The 13210-nt window shown below is 38.2% G+C and overlaps 1 protein-coding gene and 1 pseudogene across 1 annotated transcript in view; both read right to left on the reverse strand.

Annotated features, from left to right (window-relative positions):
* Positions 1 to 13210, reverse strand: part of LOC137049305 (gastrula zinc finger protein XlCGF57.1-like) — a 250594-nt gene that overhangs the window by 234783 nt on the left and 2601 nt on the right. The gene's annotated exons all lie outside the window — the stretch shown is intronic.
* On the reverse strand, positions 1715 to 9501 carry LOC137049303 (zinc finger protein OZF-like; annotated as a pseudogene).

Consider the following 13210-nt stretch of genomic DNA (forward strand, 5'->3'; position numbering starts at 1 on the left):
TAATTATTTTTGTTCCAATGTTATTTTAATTTCAAAGTAATCAAATAACACAAAGTTATTGTAAATGCAGTTATAATTATTTCCAATGCAAAACTCACTGAACAACACTGATGCATCTCATTCTCAATAGCTCTGAGTTTTATCATTGAGTCTGAAGATCTTTCCTGCAACAGATTCTCTTAACAGGTGCAGAGGGGTCCGTGTACTTCTGCGTTCATTCATTTTTTCAATTTAATATCAATTTGAAAAATGAGAAAACAGCTAATTTATTCATTTTCGTTTAAAAAAAAAAAAAAAAAAAAAACGTGAATTCGACTTGATTTTATTTTTTAAGGTTTGGGGATAGAAAATGGATAAACGGCTTGAATATTCAATTTCCACGTATGGGCGGGCATGAAACGCCCCTTTCCGCTGATTGGTCAACCAAACATCAACCTGTGCAGCTTTTAGTGTCTCCACAGTTCCGTGCAGAATAAGAGTCCTCCGCTGCTGCGGATTCTTAAAGGGAGAGTGAAACACTCAGTTTAAGTCAATCTCATGTCAATCTTGAGTACCTATAGAGTAGTATTGCATCCTTCATATCTCCGAAAAGTCTTTAGTTTTATTATATTTATAAAAGAAATGTGGGCTGTACGGAGTCTTTCAGGAAAAAAACGAGCGCCAGGAGGCGTATCGTGTGGGCGGAGCTAAAGAATGACGAGCACAAAGCGGTGACGTCCTCAAGCGTGGAGAGACCCATGGCTATCTCAGCTAATAGATATATGATCCAGGCTGAAATAAATTGAACAGGTGAAACAGCAACACAGGACGTCCATCTCTGTGGTATTTACTGTATTTAGTGGCCTGTCAACATTTGCGTGTGTTTACTCGCAGTTTATGAGGACATGATTCATTTTATGGACTATTGTATGCGACTAATGTTAAACCTTAGCAGTAGCAAGCAAAACGGTTTTGCACGTCAGACTAGTGTAACGTACAGAGAACAACAATGGAGTCCGTTAGCGCATTTGAATGATGAAGCACGCGATCGTGTCGTTTACTGTTGTTTCTCGTGACGATAGCCAAGAGCACAAACATTTTAAGCAGTTTTACTCACTGGTTGCTTCCAAAACAGGACCGAACCTTTATCGCTGGGACCGCTCCATCAAAAACACACTTCTTTGGTATGATTTGGTGAAGTCCTGACAGCAGTGAACGGTGGAGATCCACTTTTAGACGCGACTGACGCGATGTTGTGAAGCTTCCCGTCATTTCTGCGTTCAAATCGGTTCAAATGCAGCGCTGCCTTCCCGGAATGCTGTGCTGAAGCGTTGAAGTCACTCGACGTCACCCATAGGAATAAAGTGGAGCACGGCGCGACCGTAGGGTGCGTCAGAAGTGTTCACGGATGACTGTATTTGCACCTTGAAAGAGTGTTTATGGGGCGTGCATTTCCTCTCTCGCTCTAGTCACGCGCACACCCTACCGGGAGAAGAGCCCGTACGGCCCATACAAGGACCTTCCGATCTATTAACGTCAAACCGACCCATACTCGAAAAAAACTCTCTGAAACTTGTGAGAAACCAGAAGGAGTATTTTTAACACAGAAATACTCCATCAAACGTCCAACATTAGTTTTTGAAACTTTGTCTATGTTTAGGATGGGAATCCAAGTCTTTAACAGTGTAAAAAGCTCAGTATGCGTGAAACAGCATCTCCCCCCCCCCCCCAACCAACGTAGGCTACTAGAAAAATATTAGCTGATTATTTCAGAAATATTAATGTAGGTTACCTCGTATCTGCACCCACATTACCAATCAGCTTACTTCTTTGATACACCACTGGTTTTATTGAGTCCAAATATCAAACTCTGGGTGGCAAAACCTGCGTGACCCACTGGACAGCACGCAGATCTGCAGTTAAATGTAGCGAAGCGCATCAGTATTTAAATGTAAATATGCAGTAGGCATAACTTATTTCAGACAGTACACTGAGTTTTGAACAAGGGATGAAGCTAAAATCAAATTAATTATTGCTATTGCAAAATAAAGCCACAGACCTGTTCTGCGGCTGACTCTTTGTACTTTGTAATTCTACATCCTGTTTTTGACATCAATTCATTTAGGAGTCATTCGCAATTAAATTCTGATTTGTGCACAAGCCTGCTGGCACAGTCCTGTAGCTCGTCCTGCGGCCACATTTCATTCAGTAACATTAGATAACAGAGTTTTGATTTATATGATGTTTAATGTTGATGATGATGTTATTTTACATATGCATATGTTTTCATGCATTCGCTTGTTTTACTGCGTCTTCTTTATGTGTTTTGATCAGTAGACAGTAATGTGTTTCCTAAGGTTTAGGTCTCGTGTGAAGCCATTCCTGCAGTGTGAAATCTCATGTGTCTGTTAAGTTTTTTTTTTTCTTTTTTTGAGTGAATCTCTTTTCATATTGTTGGCATGTAAACCGCTTCTCTCCTGTGTGAATTCTCAAGTGCCTTTTAAGGTTTACTTTTCCACTGAAACTCTTTCCACAGTTTTGGCAGGTGTAAGGCTTCTCTCCAGTGTGAATTCTCATGTGGAGTATAAGGCTTCCTTGTTGATTGAAACTTTTTCCACACTGTTGGCAGGTGTAAGGCTTCTCTCCAGTGTGAATTCTTATGTGCCTGTCAAGGTTTCCTTTATGCCTGAAACTCTTTCCACACTGTTGACAGGTGTAAGGCTTCTCTCCAGTATGAATTCTCATGTGCCTTTTAAGGTTAACTTTTAGATTGAAACTCTTTCCACACTGCTGGCAGGTGAAAGAGCTCTCTCCAGTGTGAATTATTGCGTGGGCTAAAAGGTGTTCTTTATGTCTGAAACTCTTTCCGCACTGTTGGCAGGTGAAAGGCTTCTCTCCAGTATGAATTCTCATGTGCCTTTTAAGGTTTACTTTTAGATTGAAACTCTTTCCACACTGTTTGCAGATGAAAGGCTTCTCTCCAGAGTGAATTCTAATGTGGACGTCAAGGTTTTCTTTTCCACTGAAACTCTTTCCGCACTGTTGGCAGGTGTAAGTCTTATCTCCAGCGTGAATTTTTATGTGTCTGTTAAGGCTTCCTTGGTGATTGAAACTCTTTCCACACTGTTGGCAGGTGTAAGGCTTATCTCCAGTGTGAACTCTTATGTGGACTATAAGTCTTCCTTTTTTTCTGAAACTTTTTCCACACTGTTGGCAGGTGAAATAACTTTTCTTTCGAGCTCTTTTTTGTGAAGAAGTCTTTTTAGCCGGTGTCAATCTTTCTCCAGTCGTGAAGTCATGATGTTTATCATTGTGGTATTTCTCTTCTTCCCTTTCATTAAGTTTATGACTCTCCTCTTTCAGTTCCATGGGGTCTAGGAAAAAAAAGAAAGATATAAAAAATGTTGCATCAGTACCGGGGTATAGGTATGTCATATAATCTATCCTGTCCTAGTAATCAAGGGTGGGCAGTTTTGCACATCAGTTTTAATGAAAGATGCCTGCATTTAATTTTCTAGGGGTGTAACGATTCGTTTTAACAACGATTCGATTCGTATCACGATTTGAGGTTGTCGATAAGATTTAAGGACGATATTGGTTAATTTAGAACGATATGATCCAAAATGATTCAATGACTAGAAATCGATTCAGTAACTTTTTTTGCCAAAAATTTAAATCAGTGTGAATCGAATCGTTAAAACGAATCGTTACACCCCTATAATTTTCCTTTAGGTTAAATTTAGGGGTTGAGTTGAATTTTGCAGGCGTATTTGACCAAGGATGGAGCTTAAGTCTGCAGAATACTGGCCCTCCAGGACTAGAGTCTCCCGTCCGCCAACAGATCTTATACTCAATACATTCAAAAGTTTTTAAACACTGCTGCACATTTTGTATGTCTCCCTTATTTATTATATCTGGTTAAGACCATCAGCTTGTTAAGAGAAAACTGCAACTTGCAAACTAAAATTACTTCATCAACAAGGTGAGAACCAGACCTGTTGTGAAACCTAATTATACTTGAATGAATTAAATTAATTGAAATGTGTAATAATATAATATGTTTGTTGTCCTAATAACAGTAACGCATCATGCACCTGGCACTTCTTATATCTTACATATTTATAATAATCATAATTGTTATGATTATTATAATAAATATGTAATATATAAGAAGTGTAACATGCAAGCTTTCACCAACATTCAACATGGATTTAATATAATAGCGTTAACTGTAATCATGTTTTTGTGGCAGAAATAGTCAAAAAAAAAAAATTATTCATTTCAGGGTTTATAGATTGAAATTCAAGCACTTTTCAGGTGAAATTTCACAGTATAAAAAATACACAAACTCAAAATAAACACCCATGAAGGGGAAAATCAAACTTGAAATACAATAAACATCTGAAGCAGAACATGTAGCACAACGGGTAAACGGATAAAAGACATACTCATAACCGATTGATCGACCGATAGTTTTTAAAATAGATACTGGATAAAACATAACAATAAGTAAATCAGTGCGGAACTTTATTACAAGAAGTAAAATAAAAAACAGCACTAAACCATGAAAATGTGCTAAATTGCATATGTAAATATACGACTTTATTCAGCCTTGTCTTCTCTTCCCTGTTTGTTTTCAATCCTCAAATAAAGATTCAATCGGTTATGAATCAGCGTATTAATTCATGATTCGGGTCGCGTGTCAAACTGCCAAACTGCTGAAATCATGTGACATTGGCAATCCGAATCATGACTCGGTACGCTGATTCATAACCATTTGAATCTTTATTTGAGGATTGAAAGCAAACAGGGAAGAAGACAATGCTGTGTAGGAAATGATTCGGATAAAATAACTCAAAGGGGTATTGAATTACAGTAAAAGGAACCATGATACATATAAAAGGATTAAAAATTAATATTTAACACTTTATCAACTATTCGTCCAGCGATATGTTGAAATTAGAGTGCATTATCAATCCTGAATCGGGATATTACCCGTTAAACAGGCAATAATATCAATTTTATGTTCACTGTTTGTGAGCTTAGGTAACACAATCGATCAGTTTGAGGCAGTAACTTATAAACACATAGCCAAAGACACTTGTATATATGAAAAAGGTAAACAAAAGTTTATTGGACTATTCTAAACACACAGAAACTAACAAAAACACACATTCATACAGTTACTGGGAAAGGGAGGTTTGTTAATGGACAGGAGTGTCCCAATGATTTCTTAACCACAACCTGAGAATCAATATACTAGCAGGTCAACCTTAGTTTGTTCTCTTAGATATGATTTTTACCAGTTCAGCCAGAATGAAGAGTCATGTACTTGCATTTCAATGCTTTTACGAGAATGGGTTCCTCGAAGCACGGCATTGCTCGGCTGGTGGTCAGTTGTTGTGGTCAGAGGGACAAATAGTTGGTTTTGCGGGGTGAAAAGCCGGATCCTGGATGGCGTTAGCAGGTTGCTACGCGACGGGCATCTCTGTGGCGCCACTGCGCGGACTCCAGGAAGTTTTCTACGGCGAGGTTCAGACAGAGTTTTGGAGTATGGTGATGAAGAGCTCTGGGTAGCTCTGAGGACGCTGCGTGCAAGCAGGAAAGGCCCGCACGATCAAAGCAGAAGTCACCGCAAAACCATGGCAGTTAGTAAAGCGTGAAGCAAAATAAAAAAGCCAAGATATCTTGTTGCCCGGGAGTTTTAAACGGGCCCCAAGGTCCCTCCTTGGGGTCGTCTCCGGCCAATGAGATATTTTTGTGGGCGGGTGTCCTGCCCACTTCTCCTGTTCATGCATATCATTAGTGTAATGTGTGATTAAACACTTTTAAGGACCCAACTTTCCTATTCTGATCACATTTTACTGAGTACATTTTACACAAATTTACCTTGCTTCAAAATGACGAGAATCATTTATCCATCACATAGACATCAAACAGCCTGCTATTCCCATGATGGGAGTAGAAGATAGTAAAGATTCATATGTAACATATCTCGCGTACAGAGAAACTTTACAACTTTACAAAATATACATAATACCTTGATATATGTTTAAATCGCCGTTGGGTGGATTAATTCATGTTATTGAATCTATGGTTTAAGTCGACTCCTCATGTCTGCATTGGTGTGAGGTCTTTATGTGATGTTCAAAGAGCCTTTGGAATGCGTGGGTCGAGGGAGGAGGTGCACGATGAGGTGTCCTGGATGGTGTCAAGGGTAGACTTCGAAAAGCTGTTAGCGGCTCTGTGTCCCGATAACGATTTGAATTTATGCCTGTCGGTAATAAATGAGTCCTTTCTTCGTGAGGTTCTACTTGCCGTTATGCTTGTAGAACAAAGAGGAAACACGTTATGTGGCTCATCTTGTCCTTGTGCTGGTTTTGAGATAACACCGATAAAGGGGGAGAGATGTTGTCTTTGGGCCAGTTGGGGCATCCTTGATTAGTTTTACGATCGGATCAGGTTTCGGAGAGGGGGTCTCTGGAATGCTTTGTTGTGTCGACTCACTGCTGGAATATACATATTCCTACAGCTGAATGAAGTCGTAGTTTTTGTGATTTTTGGACCAAAATGTATTTCCGATGCTTCAAGAGATTCTAATTAACTAACTGTTTTTACATATGGACTACTTTGATCATGTTTTTATTACCTTTCTGGACATGGACAGTATAGTGTACATACTCTTGCATACGCTCTCGGACTAAATATAAAATATCTTAAACTGTGTTCCGAAGATGAACGGAGGTCTTACGGGTGTGGAATGACATTAGGGTGTGTCATTAATGACAATTTCATAAATTTTATTTTTGGGTTAACCAACCCTTTAATAAATAAGAAGCAAATAGACTATATAAGGAAATAATTGTGACATGAAGGCACAGGAGCAATCACCTTCATTACACATGAACTGGAGCCCGTCTCATAAATAATCCAAAACACAGCATATAGGCTACTTCTCACAGAAATGCGAAATATGTGTATAGAAAGCTTGAAATGTCCTCTTTTAAACTATTACGAAACAATTAAAAATGTAAAAGACAGCAAAGCTCTCTGTTCACCTGAGCAGCTCATGATTGCCGTTTCTGTTCAGAATGCTGCACTTCGTAACATTAATGTGCTGTCAGTTTAACCTGCAGTAGACTAATCCTGACTCCTGAGCATTTCATTTAAGTTGCATACATTTTCTTGCACTGATGTTAAATTTGTAAGAAATTGATAAAGGCTATACTATATGTGTAATGATTCTGACAGGTTTTGCCATTGAAATGACTGGGGGGTGGGGGTGTACAATAGTAATTTACTTTTGTAATAAAGTAAAGAGAAGACAATGCTGAATAAAATCATATTTTTTTGTTATTTTTGGACCAAAATGTATTGTCGACGCTTCAAAAGAGTCTAACTAACCAAAGCCCCTTTCACACTGCACGTCGGACCCGCAATATTCCCGGAACATTGCCGGGTCGCCTTCTGTGTGAAAGCAACCACGTCCCAGAATTGATTACCGAATTGAACCCGGGTCAGGGACCTAGTAAAATTGCGGGATTCAACCCGGGACGAGCGCTGTGTGAACAAAAGCCAAAACTAATGCCGCACCGTGTACGTAGTTATCGTGCGACTCTTAGAGCTTGTTTTTCAATAATACAACCCTGCAGTGCCAGAAGAGCTAGTCGGTGTTTTAAACACAGAGAGCGTTCGTATACAAAAGAAACTAAAATTAAACTAGCAAAAATGTGCGCAAACTGGACCCAAGTCGAGACCACGGAGCTCCTTACAATCCGCGCTGAAGCTGAGATTGCTCGCCATTATACGTCACATTCGGATGTTACGTGTCAACTTGATCCGGGACCGTTATTGGTTGTGTGTGAAAGCGCACATATTACGGTATTTCGCTGGCAGTGTGAATGGACCAAATCTAGCGGCCCGGGAACAAATGCCGGGTCGCATTATCCGTGTATTTGCCGGAATCGCAGTGTGAAAGGGGGCTTAACTGATGTCACATATGGACTACTTTGATGATGTTTTCATTACCTTCTGGACGTGGACAGCAAGTGGGCATACACTTACATTCAAGAGAGAGACAGAGAGACCTTGGACTAAATCTAAAATATCTTAAACTGTGTTCCGAGGAACAGAGGTCTTATGGGTGTGGAACGACATTGGGGTGAGTCATTAATGAAAGAAATTTCATTTTTGGGTGAACTAACCCTTTAAGATCGAAAATATTAAAGGGAAAATATTGACATTCTTCAAAATATCCTTAATTCAGAGCTGGACATCTGAATAAGGGTCAAACGACTGAGTTCAGCTTTGAGAATGAAACCAACCTGTTTGTTCCTCAGTTTCTTCATGTTTCACTCTAAATGTTTCTTCAATCTTCATGTCTTCACTCTCTTTTTTATTTGTTTGTTCAAAGCTGAATACTTCTTCAATCTTCAGGTCTTCACTCTCCTCTTTAATAAACTCCATCTTTATAATAGTGTGTCACATGGATCTCAGTCACTTCATCAGGAGTTTTTCTGTGTTTGTCCTGTTTAAGAGAAGAAGAATTAACAGAAAGAAAAATAAATCCACTCTAAATCTCTCCTAGTCCTAAATTCTTGACACATTTTCAAATGTTGTATGTATAAATTGAAACATAACAATAAAATAAAATGAAACAAAAAAGTTTATCTAAAAACAAATGTTTGGATTATTAAAAAAAAAAAATTGCTCTGTGGAATATTTTCCCTAACCATTTATTTAAACAACCTGGTGATAATTTATTTTTTAGATGAGCTAAACACCTTTTCGATTATCTGATTTTCACGGGCAAGTCCTCATGATGACGCAGTGTTTAGTTTTAAATATCTTCTCTCCTCACTGCATTTTTATTTTGAATAATACATCACACATTTGGTTTGAGTATTAGTTGGTCAGTTGTTGAATTCTGATGGTCAGCTTGTGAGTATTATTTAACTAAATTTAAGTAACGTTATCATATTTTTGTATTGAAATATCAAGAATTCCCTATTCATCAGTTAGAGAGACAGTTAATGGATCTAAATTATCTGATTATAAACATTCAAAACTAAAAATAAAAATAATCATAGAATTCAAATTATTCAGAGACCCTTGATATATTAGTTTAGCTAATGATTTGTAGAAATCGAGACAGAAGTGCCTCGAATCATTGGCTGTGAATCAATTGGTTCAATTTACTTGGAGTGTAAAGTTTCGGTTCTCTCGTCACTCGCCAGAGACTGAATTCATGTTTGAACTGTTTCACGGTAAAGAGCAAAATGAGACGCTCAGTCTGTTACTCATGAGTTTACGATGATACTTTACTCATACAACGCTGATAAATGTTAGATAAAGCAATGTAGTGTTGAAATTAATAATACATAAATCATTATCTTTCGCTTTAAACACTTAAAACACAAACCTTTCTGCAGCCAAATCACAACAGATGCAGGAGCGCGTCGCAGCCTTATGACGTCATATATAAAACCAAAATTAAAGTCCCGTTCACAATCTGCAGAGTCTAAAATCATCAAAGTACACAGACATTAAAAAATTGTTGCATGTGTAAAGGGGCAAAAGTACATAGAAATTTACATAGAAAAAATATATATTAAGAAAATACAAAATTCAGTTGCAATGGAGAAATACATTTAATATTACAAAGGTAAGTTAATAATGCAGTTAATAATAAGAGAAGCAATAAATGCATTCACCTTTTTTATGTCTTAATAAAGTATTTCTTATTACTTATTTTTCCATGTAGACTCTACAGTCAGTGTTCATTCCCAATAAACGTTCCCCTTATGTTCCCATATGGTTCCCGTTTGGTTATTTCTGTGGGGAACCAAATCAGAACGTTCCCTGCAGGTTATTTTTAGGTTTTATTTTATAACCTACAGAGATCCTTCCCAGAACGTTTCCTGCAGGTTATTTTTTTTATTTTATTTTTTATAATATATATGCGGGGTATATTTCGTTGCTGCGCGCCTCTGATCTGCACGTGCTTCTCCAGCACACACTTTCTTCTGTCTTCTACAGAAAGACGCGCACTCGCGTAATTTAAAACATAATGGTCATTTCATTTTTTTACCGAATTAGTTTGTCGATCTTTATTGAATAATAAGTTATAATGAATAAATATATGTGTGTAAAGTATTATTTTAGAGAGATTTCACGGATCAATGGACGTAATCAGCCTAGTAGGCCATGTTATGTTTTGAACTTGTTTAATCAATAGCACATAAACCTTCATATGGAGGATTAAATAATATTGAATGTAATACATTATTGTGCGTTTTGTAACTTGTAGGCCTGTCACTGACACTCCACAACCAGGTTTTACGTTAAGTGCCAAATAATGACTTCAACACAATAAAATATGGGTTTAAAATATACATTTTATTCACAGACATTAATTTTCAACATTTCAACATTTCTTACCACTGAATTAACGGGACGTAGCCAACTTCTCTTTAGGTCAGTAAACAAAAGATTCTCGGTTAACATCATGTTGTCTTCGTTTACGTCGTCTTCCATGCCGCTTAACGGGACGCAAATGCTGGGCTATTACTGACGTACAGCAGGGTAAATGAATGGAGTAAAGAGGTTAGAGGAACGTTCTGGGAAGGTTAGGGGAACGTTCTCCAAACCAACAGGGAACGTTCTATCTACGTAAAGAAAACTTTCCTGGCTAACCAATAGAGAACGTTAGGACGTCTGTTCTGGGAATCAAAAATTGAGAGAGAGAGAGAGAGAAAGACAGAGAGAGAGAGAGCGAGAGAGAGAGAGAGAGAGAGAGTTAGAGATAGAGATACCTTCGACCCAGATTGTCATTTCTAATTTGACAATTTTGTTTGTTTTATTGTTAAACTACAACAGAGAAAACTGAAATTAAATGTTTACATTAAATGTTAATTAATTAAAATATATATATTTTGTAAATGCGCAATTCAAGGTGCAGCACCGCGTGCTTTGTGACACGACGTTAATAAACGTCAACAAATGAAATGCAACAATGGAGAAATCAAGGCAGTGGCACACAAACAAGAGACATTTTTTGTGTTTGTCCAGTATGCAAACAGTCTGTTCCTTTTTTTTAAAGAGTACAATATCCATTGTCATTATGAATCTGTATCATTGTGTATTTGGCATTGAACTGTATTTTACATTGAACACTTGGGGATTGTTGCCCATTTAATTGTTCATTAAAATGCGACACTTTACAAATAAAACTGCATTAGTTAATCAGATTAAAGTTGTTTTATATTTTAAACATTATGAAATAAATAAACCCATAGCAACTTTAATGTAATACAGTTTGATTTATGATTTTTTTTAAATTACTTTAGGCCCATCGGCTCTCAATCAAGTTTGATATTTGGCCCTTCATAAGAAAAAGTTTGGGCACCCCGTCTGGATTCCAGACGGTTCATCCTCTAGCCTTTCCCTCGACTCCAGTGTCTCCAGTTCATCCACTGTCCCAGAGCCCAGAGTCATCTATTAGTTCTGCTGTTTCTTCAATCTGCCATTGCATATACCAGCCAGAGCGTGGATACTGACCTTACCGGAAGTGAAGCGCATATATCCAGCACGTGTATTATTGACCTACTGGAAGTGACGTGCGTTCCAGGCTGTTGGATATAGTGTTGTATTTGAGGTAAACAATTATATAAATGTGGCCCGATTTCTCACAAAAACTATTTGGTTTGTGTCTTAAGATAACAATGTGTCGTCATGACTCACAGGGCTCTTTGTGCAGGTTGTCTAAGCATGTTTTTTTTTTTTGCTCTCATAAGGCATCTTTACACAGCAGAGTTAAGGCGGCTCTAAAGCGGCTCTGTGTCTGCTAAAAATTCTGTGTAAAGACGCTGAAGGGGGGGATTCTGAAATCCACTGCCGCTTCAATATACCTGTATATATTCATATCCTAATTAACTTCATAATCAAAACCTTAATTAATATTTATCTTCCTATATTACCTGTATTATTATAATGATTCTATCCAGTTATGATTTTGCTTTGTTTCTTGTTTTCTAAAGTGTATATTTGGTCTCTGAGGAGTGACTGAGGGTCTGGCCTAGAGATGTGTGATGTGTCACTAAACACTTGATCAACAAGGTCGTGTGTTTGGATTTTGGAGGTATCACACACCCCTAACATGTCAGGAGTGCAGTAACAGCGTTTGCTCACTTAGCCCGGCTTCCAGATATGAAATATGGATTTGTCTTTCATTTAATTTATTATGTTTTATTCCTTTTATATTTCCTTTTACTGGAACACTAAAGACTCAAGATGAACATTGCCTGTACTATTGTGTGTCCCTCTCACTAAAAGAAAGCACATGTTATCAGTATGTTTTGGTAAGAACTAGTTAGAACTGGAGCTTAATCAGCTCCAACCTTGGAGAGACTGTGTATCTGTGTATGTGTGCAATATTCTGTGTTACAGATCAGAATGGTGTTCAATGGGCACCCTAAGAGATGGGTGGACTTGTTGTTCTGGGCAAGCTGGCGCCTGCTCCAGATCTGGAAGGTCACTGCGGGCCTAATTCTGGGTGAAAGCGTCAACAAGTGACACGTCAGTGGAAACGTGCATCAGATTAACTGACTCGAATGGAAATTTACCATGACTGTGCATTGTCTCTGAGCCAATCAGAACCATCCACATCGCAGTAATGACGTGGATAAGACCTTGAAAACGGTATAACTGTTGGGACAATTGTATGTACGATAGGGCGAGGCAACGAGACGGTGAGAGAGGGAGCGCGGCCTACGAACTCCTTGTGAGACTTGAAGCTGGCTTCTGCTTTTGAAACTGCAAACTATTCTTAAGTAAATTTTTCTTTTATTTAATTGCAATCCTGACTCTGTCTTCATTTCTTCACTACTGGTCCTGGGTCATAAGCTGTTAACCCCTAACAACGCAATGCCGCATAAAAGCAGACTTAAAATATGCGGGGTCTGACCCACCTCGGCCCCTAGTATCAAAGACGACGCTGAAACGGTTTTGATTCATGTAAATGAACGCGAACTTGTGCCGCCTTAAACTACATCATTGTCATGACAACCGACTGTCAGCGTCAGCTCATGAGGCATGAGAATCAAGAAGCAGGAGACAAACCATCTAGGAATTAAAGTAAAAGAGTCCTGTACTCACATCGTCAAGCTAACCAGAGTAATGTTAGTGTTCGCCAAATTGTAACATTCCTTTGAAGAGACTGGCAGATCAACGC

Source organism: Pseudorasbora parva, chromosome 20 (assembly GCF_024679245.1).
Source record: "Pseudorasbora parva isolate DD20220531a chromosome 20, ASM2467924v1, whole genome shotgun sequence".
Classification (NCBI taxonomy): Eukaryota; Metazoa; Chordata; class Actinopteri; order Cypriniformes; family Gobionidae; genus Pseudorasbora; species Pseudorasbora parva.